Source organism: Chiloscyllium plagiosum, unplaced genomic scaffold (genome assembly GCF_037043375.1).
Source record: "Chiloscyllium plagiosum isolate Xiang-an unplaced genomic scaffold, Cpla_swu_hap1 HiC_scaffold_9, whole genome shotgun sequence".
NCBI classification, from domain to species: Eukaryota; Metazoa; Chordata; class Chondrichthyes; order Orectolobiformes; family Hemiscylliidae; genus Chiloscyllium; species Chiloscyllium plagiosum.
Window position 1 is genome coordinate 68,516,811 of NW_028270147.1, and position 22,851 is coordinate 68,539,661.

The window sequence follows — 22,851 nt, forward strand, 5'->3', positions numbered from 1 at the left end:
AGAATGGTAAGGGCATAGAATGCCCTGCCTGCCAATGTAGTCAATGCAGCCACATTAGGAGCATTTAAACAGTCCTTGGATAAGCACATGGATGACGATGGGATAGTTTAGGGGGATGGGCTTAGATTAATTCACAGGTCAGCGCGACATCGAGGACCAGAGAGCCTGTTCTGTGTTGTATTGTTCTATGTTCTTTGAAACCAAAGATTAGTTGATATAGACTATATCCTCCCACATTCTGCAACAAAATGTTAGCATGTACAGTCTACAATAGTATAGGCAATAATGTACAGTTTAACTGATTTAGGGTGTAGGTTTGCTCGCTGAGCTGTAGGTTTAATATCCAGATGTTTCATTACCTGGCTAGGTAACATCATCAGTGGCGCCCTCCAAGTGAAGCAAAGCTGTTGTCTCCTGCTTTCTATTTCTATGTTTGTCCTGGATGGGGTTCCTGGAGTGTGTGGTGATGTCATTTCCTGTTCGTTTTCTGAGGGGTTGATAGATGGTATCTAAATCTATGTGTTTGTTTATGGCATTGTGGTTGGAGTGTCAGGCCTCTAAGAATTCTCTGGCATGTCTTTGCATAGCCTGTCCCAGGATAGATGTGTTGGCCCAGTCGAATTGGTGTTTTTTTCATCCGTGTGTAGGGCTACGAGGGAGAGGAGGTCGTGTCTTTTTGTGGCTAGCTGGTGTTCGTGTACCCTGGAGGCTAACTTTCTTCCTGTTTGTCCTACGTAGTGTTTGTGGCAGTCCTTGCATAGAATTTTGTAGATGACGTTGGTTTTGTCCATGGATTGTACTGGATCTTTTCCAACACTATTCCTACAAGCCACCACACACTGCAGCACAGACGAACTTCGGAAAACAGAGGAGAACCACCTATACAACGTATTCAAGAAGAACGGATACTCAAAAAATTACAGTCCGCAGATTCCTCAAGAACAAACCACGACAAGCAGACCAAACACAGCCAGAAACCCTAACCACTTTACCATACATCAAACAAGTTTCAGAAATGACAACCAGACTACTATGACCCCTCGGAATCCTAGTAGCACACAAACCCACCAACACTCTCAAAAAAAACTAACAAACCTAAAAGACAACCCATGGACAAAACCAACGTCATCTACAAAATGACCCACAATGCCATTATGGAGGGACTTCCAGGATTTTGACATAGCGACAGTGAAGGAACGACAATATATTTCCAAGTCAGGATGAGGAGTGGCTTGGAGGGGAACTTGGAAGATGGCGGTGTTCCCACATATCTACTGCCCTTGTCCTTCTAGATGGATACAGTTTTGGGTTTGGAAAGTGCTGCCTAATCACCTTCGGTAATTTTCTGCAATGCAGTTTGTAGGTTCACTGAGGATGAATGATCAGTCCTCAGTAAAGGTCTCACTTTCATCCCACTACGCTCCCAGGTCAACGAATTCCATAAGCTTTTAGACATTGAACTTTTCTTCTACTGCCTCCATGCTTACTTTTTCCCAATCACGACTCCTACACACCCTCAGAGGAACCCTTCTCCCACCTCCAACATACTCCATCCACTTAGACACCCTGTCCTAGTCTGTTACTCACCCTTATCCTCTTTATCTCACTCCAACCTCTCACCCTCACACAGTGCAGCCCTTCGCTCCCTCCACTCCAACCCCAACCTCACCATTAAACCAGCAGACGGGAGGGGGGATGGTGGCAGTGGGTAGTTTGCCACACCAACCTCTACAGCGCTGAAGCCAGGTGTCAATTTATGGTCACTTCCTCCTCCTGCCCCCTCGACCACAAACTCACCTCCCATCGGCTCCCAGAACATCCACAACCTCATCACCTATGGGGATCTCCCACATTACTAATGAAGGGCTTATGCCCAAAACGTCAACTCTCCTGCTCCTCTGATACTGCCTAACCTAGTGTGGCTTCCAGCACCACTTAGTTGGGCGAGTCAACCTACTTGTCCATAGTATGCCATCATCTGTGGATCTACTCCCCTGAAATTTTCTACCTGAGATCATTGTGGAAGCTCAGTTGCAGGAGTAAATTTACGTATACTAATGTATAAAGGTGATGCAAGTAAGTGGCATTGATGTAGATGATCAGCCATGATTTAAGGGAACGGCAGAGTAGGCTGAGTGGAACATAAGAATATTGGTCTACTCTTGCTCCTAACACAAATATAATACTTTGGGAGAAGGAAATAAATAAAGTTGTATATTAACTAACATTTTGCTAAACTTGGAATAACATTAAATCTACAGGAGAGAGACTGATCACTCAGCAATCAATATAGCAGAGTTTTATTGTGGACAAGTCTCTGCGAATACTGTGCTCTCTGTTTAAATAAATTCTCACATCCAAAGATCACTATGTAACAAGAGATCCTGGCTTCTACAGTATAATTTTTTTGTTGACCAACACTCAAGGCAGGAGGTCCTTGTTGCAAAGAGGGTGGTTGGCAGGCAGGCAGGCAGACAGCCAGTCTGCTGCACTGTTGCAATAAAATATGTTTTGCACAGCCTCAATAACAATTGTCAGCAAAATCTTCTCATTTATAGGAAAAAAACACAATCGAGACATTACTAATATGTTTGTACAAGATATACAGAGGAAATTGCTACATTTCTGAGTGTAAATCACGCTCGCAGGAATTTGTATAGAAAACAGCTGTTTGGCAGAAGAATGTTATCACAAAATGGTAGCCTTAAATCTCTCAGTAATCTGGTGTTTTAGTGTTAACCTGAAATCTATGTTATGTAATAAAACACAAGTTGTATTCACCATCTGCCAAGTTTTTGATCCCTGTTTTGCATTTAAAAAAAATTTGCAGCATATTTAGGCCATTCCAAACTCACTGAGCCTGCTTAAACTTCAACTTTACCTTGCTCCAAATTCTTGAATTTCCTCAGCATCCAAAACATCCAGCATTCTCCATTTTGAACATTCTCAATGACTGAGCACCCACATACCTGGGACTGAGAATCAAATGTACAAACCTCTGAGTGAGGAAATTTCTCTAAAGTTGCTGTCCTAAATAGTTGACTGCTCATTCTATGGAGAGTGCCCTAGTTCATTAGGAATTTTATATGTCTCAATATTACATGTTTCAAAACATTGATTTTTTTTCTCAGTCAGGTCTCACCAAGATTTTACAGAGTCTGCTCTTTTACTCCAATTCAATCCCTTTGTAATGATGGCCAACATACTATTTTTTTTAAATGCATGTTACACATGTATGTTAAGTGGATTCATATACAAACATGCCCACATCCCTCTGAATACCAATATTTCCCCAGTCCTTCAGCTTTTAATCGTCTACATTTCTAGGTAACCTTAATTTCACATTTCCTCATATTATATTCCAGCGGCCACATTCTTAATCATGCAGTTAATTTGTCTATATCCCTTTGCACCGTCCTCACTTTCCCACCTAGCTTGATATCATCAGTAAACATGGATGTGGCCCTCTCCTGAGAATATTTCACAGATATATTTCATAAGCTGCACTCAGCCTCTTTCCAGCATATTCAGAATCTCATCAGTGAATGGCAGTAGACTATTAGACTGTAGAAGCAACACCTCCTCTAAACTATTCAAGTGCATTGTTCCTCATCAGGAAATCAAAACCCCTGCACACACCATGATAGTCCACACACTGGACAGCTGTTCAGAGATGGGCAATGAAGAATTCTCTCCAGATTTTCATGTAGCATGTTCCAGATTATCATGTAGCATGTTTCCAGATCCTCTACACATGATCAAAGCGCAGGGCCATCTGAACTCACTACTCAGCAACACAACTGCCTATGGCTCCAAATTATAAAAACATAATCATCAAAGTAGGCTCTGAGAAGGAGAATAAACCAGGTCACATCATCTCTGGTACTGGAGTCTGTTGCAGCAGGGTCGGAGACTCCTGGGAGTATGCACAGGTTTTTTCAGCAGCAATTAGGAGATCAGGCAAACATTCCATAAGTTACACACGACACAAGTAGCAAGTTGCAGTCCTTTTATATGTTGAAGTTCTGACTTCTTGATAAGCTTAAATTATGTCCAAAAGGAAAGCAAAAACATCTTCCAGCTCATTAAAAAAGAAGTTTTGAAAAGGAACAGCTTTGAGAGGTCATCAAAACCAAAATACTATTTACAATACAGAAACAGAATGGAAGGGCAATTTCACTGAACATGATGTCCTTTACATTCTTTGCTCTAAAGGAAACAATGGAGGCAATTTCAGAACTGGAAACATTTGGGGAGATTGGTATTACTTAAAGTGGCATTTGAGCCAATAAGTGTAGTGGATGTCTTTATTAGTTTACGAAACCAAAGCAAAGATGGAATTTTCCAAATGCTCACTGAAACATCAGGAAACCAAGAGATGAGGATGGAGCATACAGAGTTCAAAAAGACCAATGTCGTTATGGTGAAAAACCTCATTGATAACGTCATTCATCAGGATGAATGCATCCATCCATGCTTTCAGTGCAAGACATTCATGATCGCGTACAAAGTACACAGAAATCATTGAGAGCAAGTGCAACAAGAATTGTCTTTGAATCTGTATAGTTTATTGGCTTCATCATCTACAGTGTTCTTGGATGAATTGCACAAATTGCATTTTCAAAATTTGATAGGGGATGTAAGTCCAGACATTTGAATCCAAAAAAAGTTGATTTTGTACACCAAGTTTGAATTTGCTTACAAGACCATCTGCAGGAATTTGGAAACTGACTGCTGTGACAAAAAGGCACTGTTACAAGCAATCAAGCAATTATGTTAACAGTGACCTTGATTTACAGATGATGATGGCAATGTTTACATCAGACAGAGCTTCTGTTATACTGGGAAAGAATGGAGTAGCCGCAAACTTACAGTGCAAATCAAATATCTGTTGGATCAACCTTGTGTTGCTGACAAAGATCTGGGAATAGTAGATGCTTGGAAGCAGATGTCAATAATGTAGGATATTGAAATACCACTGAGAACAGTGTAAGCAATGTCCAGCAGGTGAAATGTTGAAGAAAGGATCATTTGAAGACGTAGCCAAAGTCACAGAGATACAGTGGCATTTTTGACTTCTGGAGTGGGTTAGCTGTCCAGATGCTTTTCAGTGAGTGCACTAATAAAACCTACAACGCCCAAATAGAGTACTACACGGGAGATCCAAGATAGCAGCGGTCTGAGTGGTCTGCTGTGCTGGGCTCTGTGCCATACCCCTTCGCAAGGTGGACTTTTAACCACCCCTAGGAGAAAGATCAATAATATAAAGCTACTGAACATCTGGAGCGGCTAAAATTGTAGTTTGACAGCTCTAAGATAAGAATGAAGGTGAATAAAATAAAAGGGACGAAAGAAGTACAGCTGGTAGGGCACTCCCCTACTGTGTCGAGGGTGCCCATAGCCATTACTCAAACTCCCTTTGGATTTAATGGGGCAGCAACATTTAATCTTGGAGTTTGCCAAACTCTGAGAAAAGATTGAAGCAGCGATGGAGCTGATATCTACCACGTTGAAAAAGCAGGAGCAGGAGATTCAAACTCTGGACCAAAGAGTAGAAGCAGTGGAGGAGAGGACTGCGGCATCGGAGACTGTGGCCGAGATCGCGGCAGGAAGGATCCAAACACTGGAAGACCAGGTTCAGGTCCTTCAGGAACAAGTGGATGACCTGGAAAACAAAAGTAGAAGAAAAAACTGAGAGCTCGTGGGTGTCTCGGAGCGCGAGGAAGGCAAGGACCTCATTGGATTCCTGGAGAAGTGGTTCCCTAAGTTCCTGGGCTGGAGTTCAGGTCGGGCCTGGTGAGTGTGGAGCGGGCCCACTGGATCTCAATGCGCAGGTCTGGGCCGGATCCGCATCCCTGCCCCATTCTAGTGCAGCTCCATCATTATAAAGAAAAACAGTTGGTGATTGAATCAGCAAGAAGACTGGGAAGAGATCCACAGGCTTTAACATACAAAGGTTCAAGAATAATGTTTTCTTCAAGACTTCTCAGGAGCCATAGTTAAGAACAGAACAGCATCTGATGAAGTTAAGAGAAAATTAAGGGATCTGAACATTCAATATTCCTTGAGGTACCCGATGGTGTTGCATTTCACTCATGGAGGGATGGTATATAATTTTGATTCAGCAGAAAAGGCAAAGGACTTTGTGAACTCTTTGACTTGGGTTGGGGGTGGGAGTGGGGGCAGTGGAAGGGACACTGTTACAGACAATGGTACAGTTTTTCTTTACTTTTTCTGCCCCTCTTTTTCTCCTCTCTCCCCTTTTTATGGTTATCAGTTTTAAAGCTTTTGTACTGCCTTGGTGTAAAATCGGATTTATTTTTCATTTTGGTTGGTTGGTTGGTTATTGTCTGGGGATTCTTGTTTACTGCTGTCTTTTTTTTTGGTATGGGTGTGGCTATACCTGTGACTAAGATGTGTGGAGAAAAGAGGTGTCGAGGGGGGAGGATGGGCGTCCATTGTTAACTTTCAGAATGTAAATAACATGTTTTCTTTATCTTTGCATTGCCTACGACTAGGGCGCAGCCTCAGCTGGATGAAGCCAGGATGGTAGCAAGGATTGCCCCCTATGGACAAGCGAGGAGATCTCCAGTGAATTGGGGTTTGTTTGGGTGCATGTTTAAGTTAACTGTAGTAGTTAGTTTTTTTTTTAGTTGTAGTAGTTTTTATAGGAATAGTTTTTAGACTTCATAGAGTTAATGTCTTTCTCGCTCGTTCAGTTAGTACATTGTATCATTTACAGAAAGGACGTGCCTTTGGAGATGTGGAGAGACTCTGTAGGACTTGGAATCGGGAACCAGGAGAGGATATTTCACTGGAAACGTGGCAAGATAAATGGGAAAATGTAAAGAAAATCTCAGTATGTAACAAAGTACAGGCCATGCAATTGAAGATTTTACACAGGGCTCATATAGCGCCAGACAAACTAGCACGTTCAAGAGAGGAGCGTCTCCAGGATGTCCCAAATGTAAAATTAATATAGGCACTCTCACAAACTGCTACTCTCGTGTTGCAAGATCTGGAGATACTGGAATAAGGATCTGGAGATACTGCTGGAATAAGGAAGTTGAAGGACATCCTGGAGATCGAAGTTAAAGTGGATCTGGTATTTCTTCTTCTGGGGTTGCCAAATTTGCCCTCTCTGGGGTAACACAGGAAGAGACTGTGTAACATTCTTACTCACCGTGCAGGGAAGAATATTTTAAGGAATTGGATGTTGGAAAAACCCCCAGGTCTTATGGGATGGTGCAGACTGGTGATGGAGCATCTCTCCCAAGTCTACTTCACAAATATGGTGCACCACTAAACGGAGCAGTTTTATAAGACATGGCGGCCCTTTCTAAATTATATTGACGTAGACTTATCAAGAATATTAATTAGGGCCATGAGAAAGTCGTGGGAATCAGTTTGGGCACCCATGGGGCCCTGGGAGGGGGAAGCTGGGGAAAAAAAATGCAGGTACAATGACTGGTGCTCCAGGGGTGGGAGCTTCATGGAGGTGTGGTGAGTGAAATAGAATAAAGTAATGTGATATAATTGAATTTAAGATAATTTGAATTCAGCTTAGTTTAATTTTTATTTAATTTGATTGTAGTTTAGTTTAAGTAGATATGTTTGTTCTGGTAGAATAGTAGGTAGTTCATCATTAATAGTATTGTGATATGACATTGTTGTACTACCTCAACCTTTTTGTATTTTTTATATATATAGTTGTTTTGTAAAAGATTTGAAAAAGTTTTTAATAAAAATATTTATAAAAAATAGGTTACTGCACAATGCAACCATCTAATAATGAAATATCGCCTGAAAATGCCACAATAATGTGTTGCATTGACTGCTCTAAAACAATGCTGTCAGTGAACTGGCATCAGTTTGCAAATTCTTGCAGAGAAGCTGTTTGACAACAATTGAAGCTATGTAATTTGCAAAGGCCAAGATCAATAAACTGAAGACTCATTGTCTAGGTGAACATTTTTATCAGCGTGATGAACTCTAGCGGATCTTGTCAGTGATGCGGACACCGCTGCAATCCTTCGACTTATTTACCTTTGATGTAACCACCTGGAGAGCAGATTTCCAGAAGAGGAATTATGAGAATGATATGCATTTAGTCAGGTCATAACTTGACAGGAGAACCTATATCAAACAATCCACTCAGATTTGTGAATACTAAGATTCCAACATTTTCTACAAATGTCAATTTAAAGACAGATTCCATTCAGAGAGAGATTTGGTGGATTGTGGCCTAAAAGATGATCATAAAGTCACAGACCCTTTGGTCCAATTCGGCCATGCTGACCAGATATCCTAAATTAGTCTAGTCCATTTGCCAGTATTTAGCCCATATCCCTCTAAACCTTTCCTATTCATACACCCATTCAAGTAACTTTTAAATGTTGTATTTATAAAGCCTCCACCACTCCTCTGGCAGCTCATTCCATACATGCACCACCCTCTGTGTGATAAAGTGGTCCGTTGCATCCCTTTTAAATCTTTCCCCTCTAATCGTAAACCTATGCCCTCTAGTTTTGGACTCTGCTACCCTAGGAAAAAGATCTTGGCTGTTCACCCTATCTATGGCCTTTGCAGTTTTATAAATTTCTAGCAGGTCAGACTCCGACAACCCTAGGGAAAATAGCCCTAGCCTATTTGGCCTCTCCTGATAGCTCAAACCAGTTTCAAGAATTGCCTATACTTATGGACATTTGTGGAACATTTCAGATATTAAACAGTGACTGAAAATGTGGATTTAGCCTCACGATCTTGATTGAACATAAAACCAAAAACAGGTTAGATACAAATCACTTGGTGAACTTGATGTGAATTTAAGCTGTACATTTCATCTGGAAAAGATATTAACTTGAATATAGCTAACAATCATTGAGCACAAATAAAGATATGTATGAAAAGTTAGCAAAGTTTGAATAAGTTACTTGTATACTCTTTTGGTCATGTAGTATATATAGCACGATTGCTATTTGGTCCCGAGACTTCTGTGCAAACAAGTTTGTTTGAGCAGATAGACTACCTATAGTATGTAAATTAACATGAATGCACATGATTAACAGTCAACACTGAAAAAAATGTGGCAAGTATATTGCATATAATTGTAAAATAATAAATGCACACATTTAACAGTTAATAAATTGCAATTTGCAATATGACTTTCACTCAATGGATGCAATCTGCCACACAGACCACTCTGGGTTCTGCACAACTCCCAGAAAACTTAAAGGGACCACTGTGTGGAAGGTATAACAATTAAATCTAATTTGGTCATCACGCAGTGTCCTCAAGAACCATGTCTCTATTCACTAGCTCAATATATTAACACTCAGGTGCTGGCATGCTTTCTACTGCCCAAACCAAAACCTATAAACTCAGCACACTGTGTTTACCTTACCAGAACATGTTCAAGTCATTCAATGTATAAATCTGACTAAGCACTGGTCAAAGAATTGCAGTTGGCAAGTAATGCATTTGTAAATTTATTTTTCTTTTTCCAAAACAAAAAAAGGTCATCAGCAAGATCATAGAGGGGGAAATGTCCTTTATTGCCTTCCTATTATTCATTGCAAACATTTCCTTCCTAAGTTTATTCACAATTTTTAACAGGAAAATCGCATTCAGCTTTATTGTCCTCCAATCTCCTCTTTTGCTGTCGTACTATTGGTAGACCTACCCAGGCATTAGTATGCTCCAGTGCTTTACTGAGAGAGCCTTAAATGGCCTGTTTGACATTCACTGGTTGAGTATCATAGTTTAGTTTATAATGTTCTCATTGTAAAACATAATGGAGGGCTCTAGCAGTGCAGTCAGAACCTGTTTCAGACATGTGTCATAACTTGTCTAAAACAGGGTGATGAAAAACACTTTAATGTAATGGTTCTGCAGGGGTTAACATTCACATTACATTGTCTCCATGCAGGGACTGTGTGACATCAGTAGAATGAGTGGAGCCAAATACAGGGAACAGATGCAGCTTCTTCCAAATAAACTTATATTTATTGTTATCATGCAATAAACATTCTTGATATCAAAGAAAAGTGCCTTTGTTTGCAGATATTCTGCAGTGGCGGATCATCTGACCTCATCATTAGATAGACGCAAGACAAAGCAAAGCCAAAAGGGGTATCGGTGGCAGTGAAGGAGCTCAAACAAACCTTAACTAGTAACAGTTTCTAATAATCTACTACAAACCGACCGACTCCCACAGCTACCTGGACTACACCTCCTCCCATCCTGCCCCCTGTAAAAACGCCATCCCATTCTCCCAATTCCTTCGACTCCGCCGCATCTGCTCCCAGGAGGACCAGTTCCAAAAACGCACAACCCAGATGGCCTCCTTCTTCAAGGACCGCAATTTCCCCCCCGACGTGGTCGACGATACCCTCCACCGCATCTCTTCCACTTCCCGCTCCTCCGCCCTTGAACCCCACCCCTCCAACCGCCACCAGGACAGAACCCCACTGGTCCTCACCTACCACCCCACAAATCTCCATGTACAGCGCATCATCTGCCGTCATTTCCACTACCTCCAAACGGACCCCACCACCAAGGATATATTTCCCTCCCCTCCCCTATCAGCATTCCGTAAAGACCACTCCCTCCGTGACTCCCTCGTCAGATACACACCCCCCACCAACCCAACCTCCACTCCCGGCACCTTCCCCTGCAACCGCAGGAGGTGCAAGACTTGCGCCCACACCTCCCCCCTCACCTCCCTCCAAGGCCCCAAAGGAAACTTCCATATCCGCCACAGATTCACCTGCACCTCCACACATATCATCTATTGCATCCTCTGCACCCGATGTGGCCTCCTCTATATTGGGGAGACAGGCCAGCTACTTGCGGAGCGTTTCAGAGAACACCTCTGGGACACCCGGACCAACCAACCCAACCACCCTGTAGCTCAACATTTCAATTCTCCCTCCCACTCCACCAAGGATATGCAGGTCTTTGGACTCCTCCATCGTCAGACCACAACAAAACGAGGAAGTACGCCTCATCTTCCGGCTAGGAACCCTCCAACCACAAGGGATGAACTCGGATTTCACCAGTTTCCTCATTTCCCCTCCCCCCACCCTGTCTCAGTCAAATCCATCAAATTCAGCACCGCCTTCCTAACCTGAGATCTTCTTCCCGACCTCTCCGCCCCCACCCCAGTCTGACCTATCACCCTCACCTTGACCTCTTTCCACCTATCACATTTCCGACGCCCCTCCCCCAAGTCCCTCCTCCCTACCTTTTATCTTAGCCTGCTGGACAAACTTTCCCCATTCCTGAAGAAGGGCTTATGCCCGAAACGTCGATTCTCCTGTTCCCTGGATGCTGCCTGACCTGCTGCGCTTTTCCAGCAACACATTTCCAACAGTTTCTAATAGTTGTGTAAATACCATGAGGTGCCAGCAATGGTTATCTGGGAAAATACAGCAATCCACATTCAACACCTACCTGAGCTCAGCCTATTGTGCCAGAGAATATTTATATTCTGATCTCTTACACAGAGTGGGACTGAAAATTCATTTTAAAAAAAGTTAGAAATTATTCAGTTTAAAATGAAATCAAACAGCTTTTAAGTTCATAATAACGGAGTGGAGATTTCACAGATTTGGTTGTCCACCAAGTTCCATTATCTACTCATATAAGAGGCCATCCCCTTCATATAGGAGGAATAGCTTATGTTCCATTATACTTCAATTTCTTTTCAATACATATGATTCAGAGATACATTCTGGCAGTGGAGATTATTGTTTTATTTCAAGAGTAAGAAACAATAAGGAATCAATTTTATGGCTTTACAGGACTGTCTCGTTTCCATTGATGTTAAACTTTGATGTGATTCATCTTGCAAACTATTATGATGTTCTTTTTCCCACCTCACTGTCTGCAAATTTTTGTAAGTTGCCAAACTAATCAGTTCTCAATTCTGTAATTAGCTCCTTGTGTATTAATACTTAGAAATCATATGCAATTACATTAATGGTTAAAAAATTCAAAAACATTTACCACAAGAATGATGTGGTCAATCTGTTTATAGTACTATGCTTCATCAGTTCTCTTGGGTTTAAACAGCGACTCATTTCACACATTTTTCTTGATGTGTTAAAATATTTGTTCAATAACAAACAGACGTACAGTTAATACAAAAAGGAAAACTTAACAGTTGACAGGGAGATATCTAGCAAAAATTAAGCTCTGGACTCTGGTTACTTTGCAAATGTATCACAAATTCCACAATTTGAATCAACTTTAATCTCATTGCAAGCACTACATTATTATTTTAACAAATGAGACATTCTTGGTTTACCCATTCTGATGTTTTCTTTGGCTGATGTTCAATGATTAATTTGTGAATTTGAAGCTTTGCTACTGTTATATGGTAATCAGACCAAGTAGGATCATGACTGTATGTGCCTCCAGTTAAATGAGTTTCGACAGTATCAACTACTGAGTAACATTGCTCCAAGTAATCTGACAAAATTGAGCTTTTTTTCAGTTCAACAAGTTTATAACCATTTTGGAAGATTAGCAGGAAAGGTGAGAGGGTCAAGGAATAGGAAAAGTCACAAATCAGAGGGTCAACAGTGAAAGAGAGAGATAGGGAGCAGCAGATGGTTCAAGTCAGAGAGTTAGCATGATGGATTTGTGAGCAGGTGAGGCTTTAAGACAGAGGGTCAGCAGTGAGACAAAAAAAAGCTCAGGGAGTGGAGAGGCCTTCCATATACTTGCTATGGTGAAGTACAACAAAGGTTCACCAGAACAATTCCTCCAATGACAGGATTGCCCTATGAGGCATGATAGAGGAGATTGGGTCTGTATTCTCTAGAGATTAGAAAAATGAGAAGTGATCAAATTTAAATGCATAACATTTTTAAAAAGAGATAGACAGAATATTTTCATTAATGGAGGTGCCTGGAACTAAGAGACAGCCACAGTCTTACAATAAGGAATAATCCAGCTATGAGGAAGAATTTCTTTACTCAGAGGGTGACAAATGATTGGAATTTTCTATCCAAAAGGCTGCACATATTCAGTAATCAAGCATGTTCAAGAAAGGTTGATAAATATATGATGCTAATTTCATCATGGTGAGATACATATAAAGGACACTGAGGAAAGTAAAGCTGAAAAATACAAGAGATACTAGCTACAATTTTCTGATCCTCCTTAAAATAGAATGGAGTCCAGAGGAATTGCAAATGACACACCACAAGAATTACTAGGACGAGGAAAGAAAACTAAAGAAAAGCCAAGGATATTCAACTAATGTGCTTGAGGGTTTGGATGTATCGAAGGGGTTGAGGAGGGTAATGTGGTTGATGACATGTATGGAGACTACTAAAAATCATTCAATGAAGGGTTGCATAATCGTCTGTCAGCAAAATGAAGCCCATGGAATAAAAGGGGCAGTGGCAAAATTGATACAAAGTCAGCTGAATGACAGAAATAGTGGTGATAGTTGCTTTTTTTTGGGAATGGAGGAAGGTATACAGTGGAGTTTATATGGAGACAGTTGCAAATCATCGCTTTGCTTGAAATGTATTAATGACATAAGGCTGGAAACAGAACAATTTTAATACTTGCAGATATCATAAAGGTATTGTGAACATTGACGAGGATAGTGAAAGAATTCAAGAGGTGGTTGAAAGGATGGCACATTACTGATGCAATTTAAATATGCAAAAAATACAGGTATTCCCCATTTTTTGAATGTTTGCTTTACATCAACTCTCTTTGACGAAAGGCCTACTTTAGTACCTGTTTTCGCTAACCGAAAGAGGATTTTCGCTTTTACAAAAATGTGCACACAGCGAGAGTGGCGCCACCAAGCGCCATCCCTGGGAACTACACTCAGCATCAAGCCACCAGAGCTTTGAACTGTGACTGTGAGCATCTGTGCTTTATCTCGAATTATCTTTATCTCAATTTATTTTGTGCATCCGCTAGCAATAGGTGTCCTAAGGTATCCTATATCTCCTACCACCCCAACCTCCGACGGCCTTCACTATATGTTAATGATAGTTTAGGTTGTGTGTGTTATTTGGTAGGTTTTTTTGGGGTCTGAGAATGCTCAAAAACTTTTCCCATATAAATGAATGGTAATTGCTTCTTTGCTTTATGCCATTTCAGCTTACAAACAGTTTCATCGGAACGCTCTACTTTTGGATAGCGGGGGACGCTTGTAAGTGATACACCTTAGCATGAAGTACACAAAAATGTCAATTCTAAAAGGGGAAGCAGGAACAGAGTGACCTGAAGGTATAAGTGCCCAAATTGTTGAAGATGGATGGCAGGTTAAGAAAGTGATTAAATCACAGAACTGTTATGGTACAGGAAATGATTCAGACTTTTACATCATTTCTCCAATAAGCATTATATAAATTTCACAAGTAGTTCAAAGATTTTTTTTGCCATTTAAGAACCATAATGTGTGCTTTTAAACAAAAGAAAATTACTGACCTCAGTCAACTGCACAAACCTGGCTGATGCACAACAGCTTTCAAACAAACTTGAACTGATTGTCTCAAGAATCTTATGTGCCACTGACTTTACATTGGAGATAGGACACGAGGATTTGTTTTTCTCCCAAAGTTTTGCATTAAAATGTACAACAAACACAAAACTGCCTCAAGACCACGAACATGTCACAAATGCATTACTGACATTCTCTACATCTCAATCCACCATTAGGAAATTCTACGTACAGATGCCACTTATATTTCCAGCCTTTTCTGCTTTACGTCTTTCCCAATCTGATTTGAATGAAAGAACATACCTTATTCCTAGACATCTAGTGAACAAGGGAGATAAATCCAGATGTGAAGTTGGATATTCATGATCTCAACTGAGAGATCCCAAAATGAGGTGAAATTAAGAAAAATGGCTGTGGAATTTGCAGCTCCATTCCTTGGTCATTTTCATATGGGCAGAGAAAGAGGTTGGTCCTTCAGGCAGCTGACAGCATTGTGAACTGATACTTGAGTTAGGTTTTTTTTAATGTCCGTGGAGTTGGTTGGATTTTAACAAGTGTTGTATTTTACCCCAGGAGAAAGTGAGGGCTGCAGATGCTGGAGATCAGAGCTGGAAATGTATTGCTGGAAAAGCGCAGCAGGTCAGGCAGCATCCAGGGAACAGGAGAATCGACGTTTCGGGCATAAGCCCTTCTTCAGGAATGAGGAAAGTTTGTCCAGCAGGCTAAGATAAAAGGTAGGGAGGAGGGACTTGGGGGAGGGGCGTCGGAAATGTGATAGGTGGAAAGAGGTCAAGGTGAGGGTGATTGGTCAGACTGGAGTGGGGGCGGAGAGGTCGGGAAGAAGATTGCAGGTTAGGAAGGCGGTGCTGAATTTGATGGATTTGACTGAGACAGGGTGGGGGGAGGGGAAATGAGGAAACTGGTGAAATCCGAGTTCATCCCTTGTGGTTGGAGGGTTCCTAGCCGGAAGATGAGGCGTTCTTCCTCCAACCGTCGTTTTGTTGTGGTCTGACGATGGAGGAGTCCAAAGACCTGCATATCCTTGGTGGAGTGGGAGGGGGAATTGAAATGTTGAGCTACAGGGTGGTTGGGTTGGTTGGTCCGGGTGTCCCAGAGGTGTTCTCTGAAACGCTCCGCAAGTAGCCGGCCTGTCTCCCCAATATAGAGGAGGCCACATCGGGTGCAGAGGATGCAATAGATGATATGTGTGGAGGTGCAGGTGAATCTGTGGCGGATATGGAAGTTTCCTTTGGGGCCTTGGAGGGAGGTGAGGGGGGAGGTGTGGGCGCAAGTCTTGCACCTCCTGCGGTTGCAGGGGAAGGTGCCGGGAGTGGAGGTTGGGTTGGTGGGGGGTGTGGATCTGACGAGGGAGTCACGGAGGGAGTGGTCTTTACGGAATGCTGATAGGGGAGGGGAAGGAAATATATCCTTGGTGGTGGGGTCCGTTTGGAGGTAGCGGAAATGACGGCGGATGATGCGCTGTACATGGAGATTGGTGGGGTGGTAGGTGAGGACCAGTGGGGTTCTGTCCTGGTGGCGGTTGGAGGGGCGGGGTTCAAGGGTGGAGGAGCGGGAAGTGGAAGAGATGCGGTGGAGGGCATCGTCGACCACGTTGGGGGGGAAATTGCGGTCCTTGAAGAAGGAGGCCATCTGGGTTGTGCATTTTTGGAACTGGTCCTCCTGGGAGCAGATGCGGCGGAGTCGAAGGAATTGGGAGAATGGGATGGCGTTTTTACAGGGGACAGGATGGGAGGAGGTGTAGTCCAGGTAGCTGTGGGAGTCGGTCGGTTTGTAGTAGATGTCCGTGTTGATTCTGTCGCCTGAGATAGAAATAGAAAAGGTCGAGGAAGGGGAGGGAGGAATCTGAGACTGTCCAGGTGAATTGGAGGTCAGGGTGGAAGTATAGAGGTGTTACCATGGATTAGAGGCAAGAAGAATTTTAAAAATTAAAGATTTCACAGTCTTCACAGTTATGCTCAAATGCTGTAACACACAGTACGTTTGTGCACAGCAAAGCAAATTATGATAGTGCTACAATTTAATTATGTAATTATCCCTGAAATTATGTATTTGCCAGCTTGTTAATCTGTCAACCAGGTAAAAGATCAACTTTGTAAATGCAGAAAGGTTTTCCAAGGAGTGGAAACAGTTCTGCAAGTGGTCAACCAACCTAACAGGACATAATTTTATAAATGCTTGACCTTTTCCCATTGGTTTAAATGTATTCAGTTGAGACACATCATTTGAGATAGCAGTAGTGAAATTTGATCATTTACTTAGAGTTTTAGGGGAAATTCACCCGTCAAATCCACAAGATCCAGCCTCTCAGTCTTGAGTAAGAGACAGAATCACAATTTCTCCCACCTCCAAATTCTCATCTAACATGAAAATCCTCACTGTTTCTAATGCAAACACTGAGTTAAGAATCACTTTCAAACCAATAATGGCTGTGCTCCTCCATAATTCATAATCCTCGCAACACTGGTTCATTCCGTGTCGCCCTTTTATTCCTCCATTGATTATTGTCTCTTCAGCCACTGTGTACAGCCTTCTGGGATTCCCTCCCCAATCTCCTTTGTCATTATTCCTGTTGTTACTTCAAGGAAAAGATGCTCTCTAAAACTGGATTTGCTTTTATACCCCAAGTTTCTTCCACTTTCTTTTAAGTTCTTCTCTATCTTTTAGTTTATCCACAGCACCCTGAAAAACACTTGGAGAGGTCTTTTCACATCAAAGAATCACCAACTGACTAAAGTTATTGTTCATTAGAGGTATTTACTGATGTTACTTTTGTTTTAATGCAAAACTGCATTCACTGTAATCAATATAAAACATTGAAGCTGCAGATCAGATGCAGTTTCCATAAATATGTAGATAAAACGTGGGAAAAAATTCAGTCCAGTAATGTCTAGTCAATATTCTGTGTGCCAGAATTTGATTAGTTTTCTTCAGATGTCTTTAATAAAAATTGTGTGCTGTTCAACTGTAAATATTCCAGCAGCTGCAGCATTAATTCCCAGTCGACACAAGTGTCTAGAATGTATGATAGACAATAAAGGAGTTTTGATAATATTGCCATAAAACATGTAAAATACTGAAAACAATAAAGACCAATGCATCAGTTCACAGAACTAACCTTACAGAACTATTTTGAGTCCTTGGCATTCTTGCAGAATTTGGGTTTAAGAGATGAAGAAATGGTTCTACTTCAGTCAGCCAATTCATGCTTATTATTGCTCTGGTCTGAACAAGAACAAAAAAGTTGGATTCCGTGATGAAGTGAGAGTGACTATCATCGACATCAAGCAAGAATCTAATAATATGTCATTAGGGAACCCTAACAAGATTGAAGCAAACAGGAATCAAAAGTTATAACTCTTACTGGGTTCAAATCATACCTTGCACAAAGAAAGATTAAATTATGTCAGTCCCATGCCTTTTCCAACAGAAGGCCAAGGACCCTAAACCGAGGAAGAGCTGTCCTCAGCTGTTTCAAACTGACCTTCCCTCCCTCATATAAAGGTTAAAAGAGGGATTTTCATTGATGATTGCACAATGTTCAATGACATTCAAAACTCCCCAGACCCTGAAACAACTTGTGCTGACTTGCAACTAACCATATTACTACTGGGGCTTGTTTAATATAGTTAATAGCAAATAATATTTCCACTGTTCAAGTGATAAGCAGTGGCCATCTCCAACAAGAAAGAATCTTATCCATCCCAATGTTTAATAGTACTATCCTCAATGAATTTCCGGAGAGTCTGGCTTTTGGTGGTTACAGTCACATTTTTATATACAAACCCACATCAATCATGTATCAGTTGCTTCTTATAGACCAATTACATATTGATTATCAATCCTTAGCAAAACAATAGACCAATCACATCCCTTTTTAGTTTCACCTCACTTAAAATGAAGTCATTTGCCTTAGACTCCCACCACACGAGTTAAATGTGGTTTACAGCTTCCTCTTTGCTTAAACTCGAGCAAGTTGCAGTTTGCTACATGACTAACTGTACAACACCTTTCCTTTACATGGAACAAGTGTGGTCAGTGCTACTCAACAAGTATCTTGTTTTGAACTTGTCTGTCTTGTTTAAAAATTGTCTTGGTTTTATTTTAACACCTTCCATATTTCCCCTAAAGACTTGAATGAGTTATCAATTTTGGAAACCTTTGGTTTTCTTTTTCACAAGCAAGCAAAGGGTGAAAAAGTTTCTATCTTGCCAAAAAGATATTTTCACAATAGCTTACGCTCACAGGTGAACATTGCTAGACACTAAGCACACCCAAAAATAAATTCTCCTTGGACATATGGGAAAATTCTGACAGTGGTAACATTGCTGTATTTGTAATCCTCAACACGAGGAAACAATCCTAGATAACACTGATTTGAATCCTAACAAAGCAGCAGGCAGAATTAGAATTATATTCAATTAACTATTCTAGAACTGAAAGCTGGTCTTAGTAACGATGCTATGAAACTGTCATTCAATGTGGACAAATTCAGAAGTCACATGACACCATGTTACAGCACTCCGAACTCTGATTTCAAATAAACCTGTTGGACTATAACCTGGTGTTGTGTGACTTTTGACTTTGTCCACCCTAATCAAACATTGGCACCTCCCAATTGAATGTGGAAAAACTCTGAATCACAGATGTCCTATTGGGACAGAAATTGACCATTGTTCTTGCTCTACCTTGCAACACACTCAATTGAGAGGGATGAGCTGTCAAAAAATGTGGTACTGGAAAACCAGGTTAGGCAGCATCCGAGGTGTAGGAGTATCGACATTTCAGGCATAAGCAAGTTAATCAGAAATGGGGGCTGAGGGGGGTAGGTGGGAAGGCAATAGGTAGGTGCAGGTGGGGGGGGGGTGACAGTAATAGGTTGGAGTGGAGGGTGGAGTGGAGAGGTGGAAAGGAAGATTGACAGGTAGGACAGTTCAAGAGGGCGGTGCTGAGTTGGAGGATTGGATCTGGGATGAGATGGGGAGGAGGGGAGGTGAGGAAACTGGTGAAATCGGCGTTGATGCCATGTGGTTGGAGGGTCCCAAGGCGGAAATGAGGTGTTTTCCTCCAGGCATCAGGTGGCAGTGGAGGCAGCCCAGGACTTGCCTGTCCTTGGCAGAGTGGGAGGAGATTTGAAGTGATCGGCCACAGGGTGATGGGGTGGTTTAGTGCGTGTGTCCCAGAGATGTTCTCTGAAACATTCCACAAGTTGGCGCCCTGGTTCTCCAGTGTAGAGGAGACCACATCAAGAGCAATGGATGCAGTAGACAAGGTGTTTGGATGTGCAGGAAAATCTCTGTCAGATAGGGAAAGCTCCTTTGGCACCTTGAGTGGAGGTGGTGGATGGGGCAGGGGCTTGCGGGAGTGTGGGCGCAGGTTTTATACCTCTTTTGGTGGCAGGAGAAGGTGCTGGGAGTGGACCTAATGAGGGAGTTGTGGAGGGAATGGTCTCTGTGGAATGCTGAAAGGGGTGGGGATGGAAATATATCTCTGGTGGTGGGGTCCATTTGTAGGTGGTGGAACCGGCGGAGGATGATACAGTGTATCTGGAGATTGGTAGGGTGGAAGATGAGGACCAGATGGGTCTAGCTTTGCTGTGACTAGAGGGGTGGGATTCAAGGCAGAGGTGTGGGAAGTGGAGGAGATGCGCTGGAGGGTATTGTTGACCGCATGGGAGGGGAAATTGTGGTCCTTGAAATAGGAGGCCATTTGGGATGTTCTGGAGTGGAACTGATCTTCCTGGGAGCAGGTGTGGTGGAAGCAGAAGAATTGGGAGTAAGGGATAACATTTTTACAAGAGGCAGAGTGGAAGGAGGTGTAGTCCCAGGCAGCTTTGGGAGTCAGTGGGTTTGAAGTAGATGTCTGGGTTGAGTTGGCTGCCGGAAATGAAAACAGAGAAGTCCAGGAAGGGGAGGTAGGTGTCTGAGATGGTCCAGGTGAACTTGAGTCCAGGGTGGAAGGCGCTCATTGAAGTTGACGAACTGTTCAGCCTCCTCATGGGAGCACGAGGTGGCGCCGATACAGTCATCGATGTAGCAGAGGGAAAGGTGGTGAACGGTGCCAGTGCAACTATTAGGATGGATAGTTCCATGTATTTAATGAACAGGCAGGCATAGCTGGGGCCCATGTGGGTGCCCATAGCTACTCCTTTGGTTTGAAGGAACTGGGAGGATTCGAAGTAGAAGTAGCAGTGAGAACCAGTTCAGCCAGGCAGATGAGTGTGTCAATGGAGGGGTACTGGTTGGGTCGGTGGGAGAAGAAGAAATGGAGGGCTTGGGGGCCTTTGCCATAGCGGATGGACGTGTACAGGGACTGGATGCCCATGGTGAAGATGCGGTAGTTGGGGCCAGGGAAACATATGTCACGGAGGAGGTGGAGAGTGTGGGTGGTGTCCTGAATGTATGTGGGGATTTTTTGGACCAAGGGGGTCAGGACAGTGTCAAGATAAGTGGAGATATGTTTGATGGGGCAGGAGCAGACGCAGACGATGGGACAACCGGGCAGTCAGGTCTGTGAATTTTGGGTAAGATGGAGAACCAAGCAGTGCGGGGCTCTGGGACTATGAGGTTGAATAAGAGGTGGGCAAATAGAAGCAGAGGAATCCCCCCAGAGATCTGCAATATGACAGAGTGCAGTAGAAATTCAGCAGATCTGGTAGCAACCGTGTAGAGGGAAACAAAGTTAACTTTGTAGTTCTCATTTAACTTCCTCAGAAGTGTTCAACTGGTTCCCAAGAAAAAAAATCATAGCACACAAATTGTTAACTTTGCTCTGTCCATAGATGTTGCCAGACTCATTTTGTTCCTCCAGCACTTCATGTCTTTATTGTGCCAGCAATATCCACATCCACGAAAGCATTTAAAATAACACTACAGCTGTACTGAGCTAACTAGCTATGTTAATTATTTTAGTGCTTGCATTCATGACCAGCAGAGCAAGAGGAAAAAATGATTGTGGAAAGCATTTACATTGCAAACATCTTTGAATTTCAGATCCTGCACGACAAGTCAATGTTGCTTTGTAAGTTCAAGCATTGAGGTATTTTATACTTTGCAACATTTCTCATTCTGTTCTGTGAAAATCAATTTTAATCACTTCTTTTTGCTACAAGTCATCTGGATTCCCATTGCACCATTGTTCATTACTATTATTACGGTCAGAATGCAAAAATGACATACCAGCTACCCCTTTTTCTTTCAATAAAAGCAGCATCTCTACCTTGACTGTGAATTAAAAAAAAGACTTGTTTTCTGTAACTGATAACTGGTTCCTTCATTTAAGTTCAGCTCAGCTGTAATAGGGTTGACTGGGCACTGGTAATGTAATTGGCCCCTTATATAAACACTGTACATGGAACCACTTGCAAAAAAGTAACAGGTGCCCTCATTAATGCTACCTTTATGTTGTTGAATTGCTCCAGGTGTTGTGGTAATTATGAGCCAGAAACCTGTATTCTTTCTTCTTGGCTCATTTGGTGAAAAAGGGTGCATTTAATCTAGCAGATGGGCACTTTCCCACTTCCACTTCAATTATGGCTGGGGTATGGTGAAGCTTCTAGCCTTACAGTACATGGAAGTCATTTCTTTTACTTGCCCCCATCCCTTTGTTACCACAAATGCTGGAACTCAGGATGCTCTGGTTCACAGGTGGAAGTTGGTCTTTGCTAACCACCAATAATACACAGGTGAGGTCATTAGAAGGCTTGATACTGAACTGGGAGACTCTTTTTAAACAATTGGAGTAATGTTACACAAAGAAATCAAACTTTATTTTGCCTCACAACTCTCATTGAACCCTTCTCTCTCTCTCTCCCTCGCTCCCTCTCCCCTTGTTGCTCTTCTATTTTTTCATCTCATGTTTCAAAAATACACAATGGCTACATTAAGCACCTTTTTTCTACTACCAGTTATTAAGTCAGCATCCAGAACAGGACTCTTAAGCCTGTGGAGTACCTTTTACAAATGGGATATACAGTATTTGATTGAGAATCCAACGTTCCTCAAAGGGGACACCTGCTGAGATGCCCACCGCCCCTCTTGCTGCCAATATTACTCAGCGCTGCTCCACATGACATCAACCCTGTCCCAAACCCCGTAAACCTTTCCTGTCACCACTCACCTGTGCCTCCTTGATCCAAAGCCTCTAGTGGGTGTAACTGACAACCACGAGGAGTGAATGGTGCAGTTGAATACAGAAGAATTCCAGCTTCAGACTGGCCAGCAGCTTTCAGTATTTGTGATTTCTGCCTGAATTTTCCTACTTTCCCCTCACTCCCATCAGTACCCATAAAACCCAACCTGGCACTCCCAATACTATTCCTTCATCTCTTCTGTCCACTCCCTCATATCACCCCTACA

General features: G+C 42.3%; 1 protein-coding gene across 3 annotated transcripts in view; it reads right to left on the minus strand.

Moving 5' to 3' along the window:
• Positions 1-22,851, minus strand: part of hmcn1 (hemicentin 1) — a 607,098-nt gene that overhangs the window by 562,424 nt on the left and 21,823 nt on the right. The gene's annotated exons all lie outside the window — the stretch shown is intronic.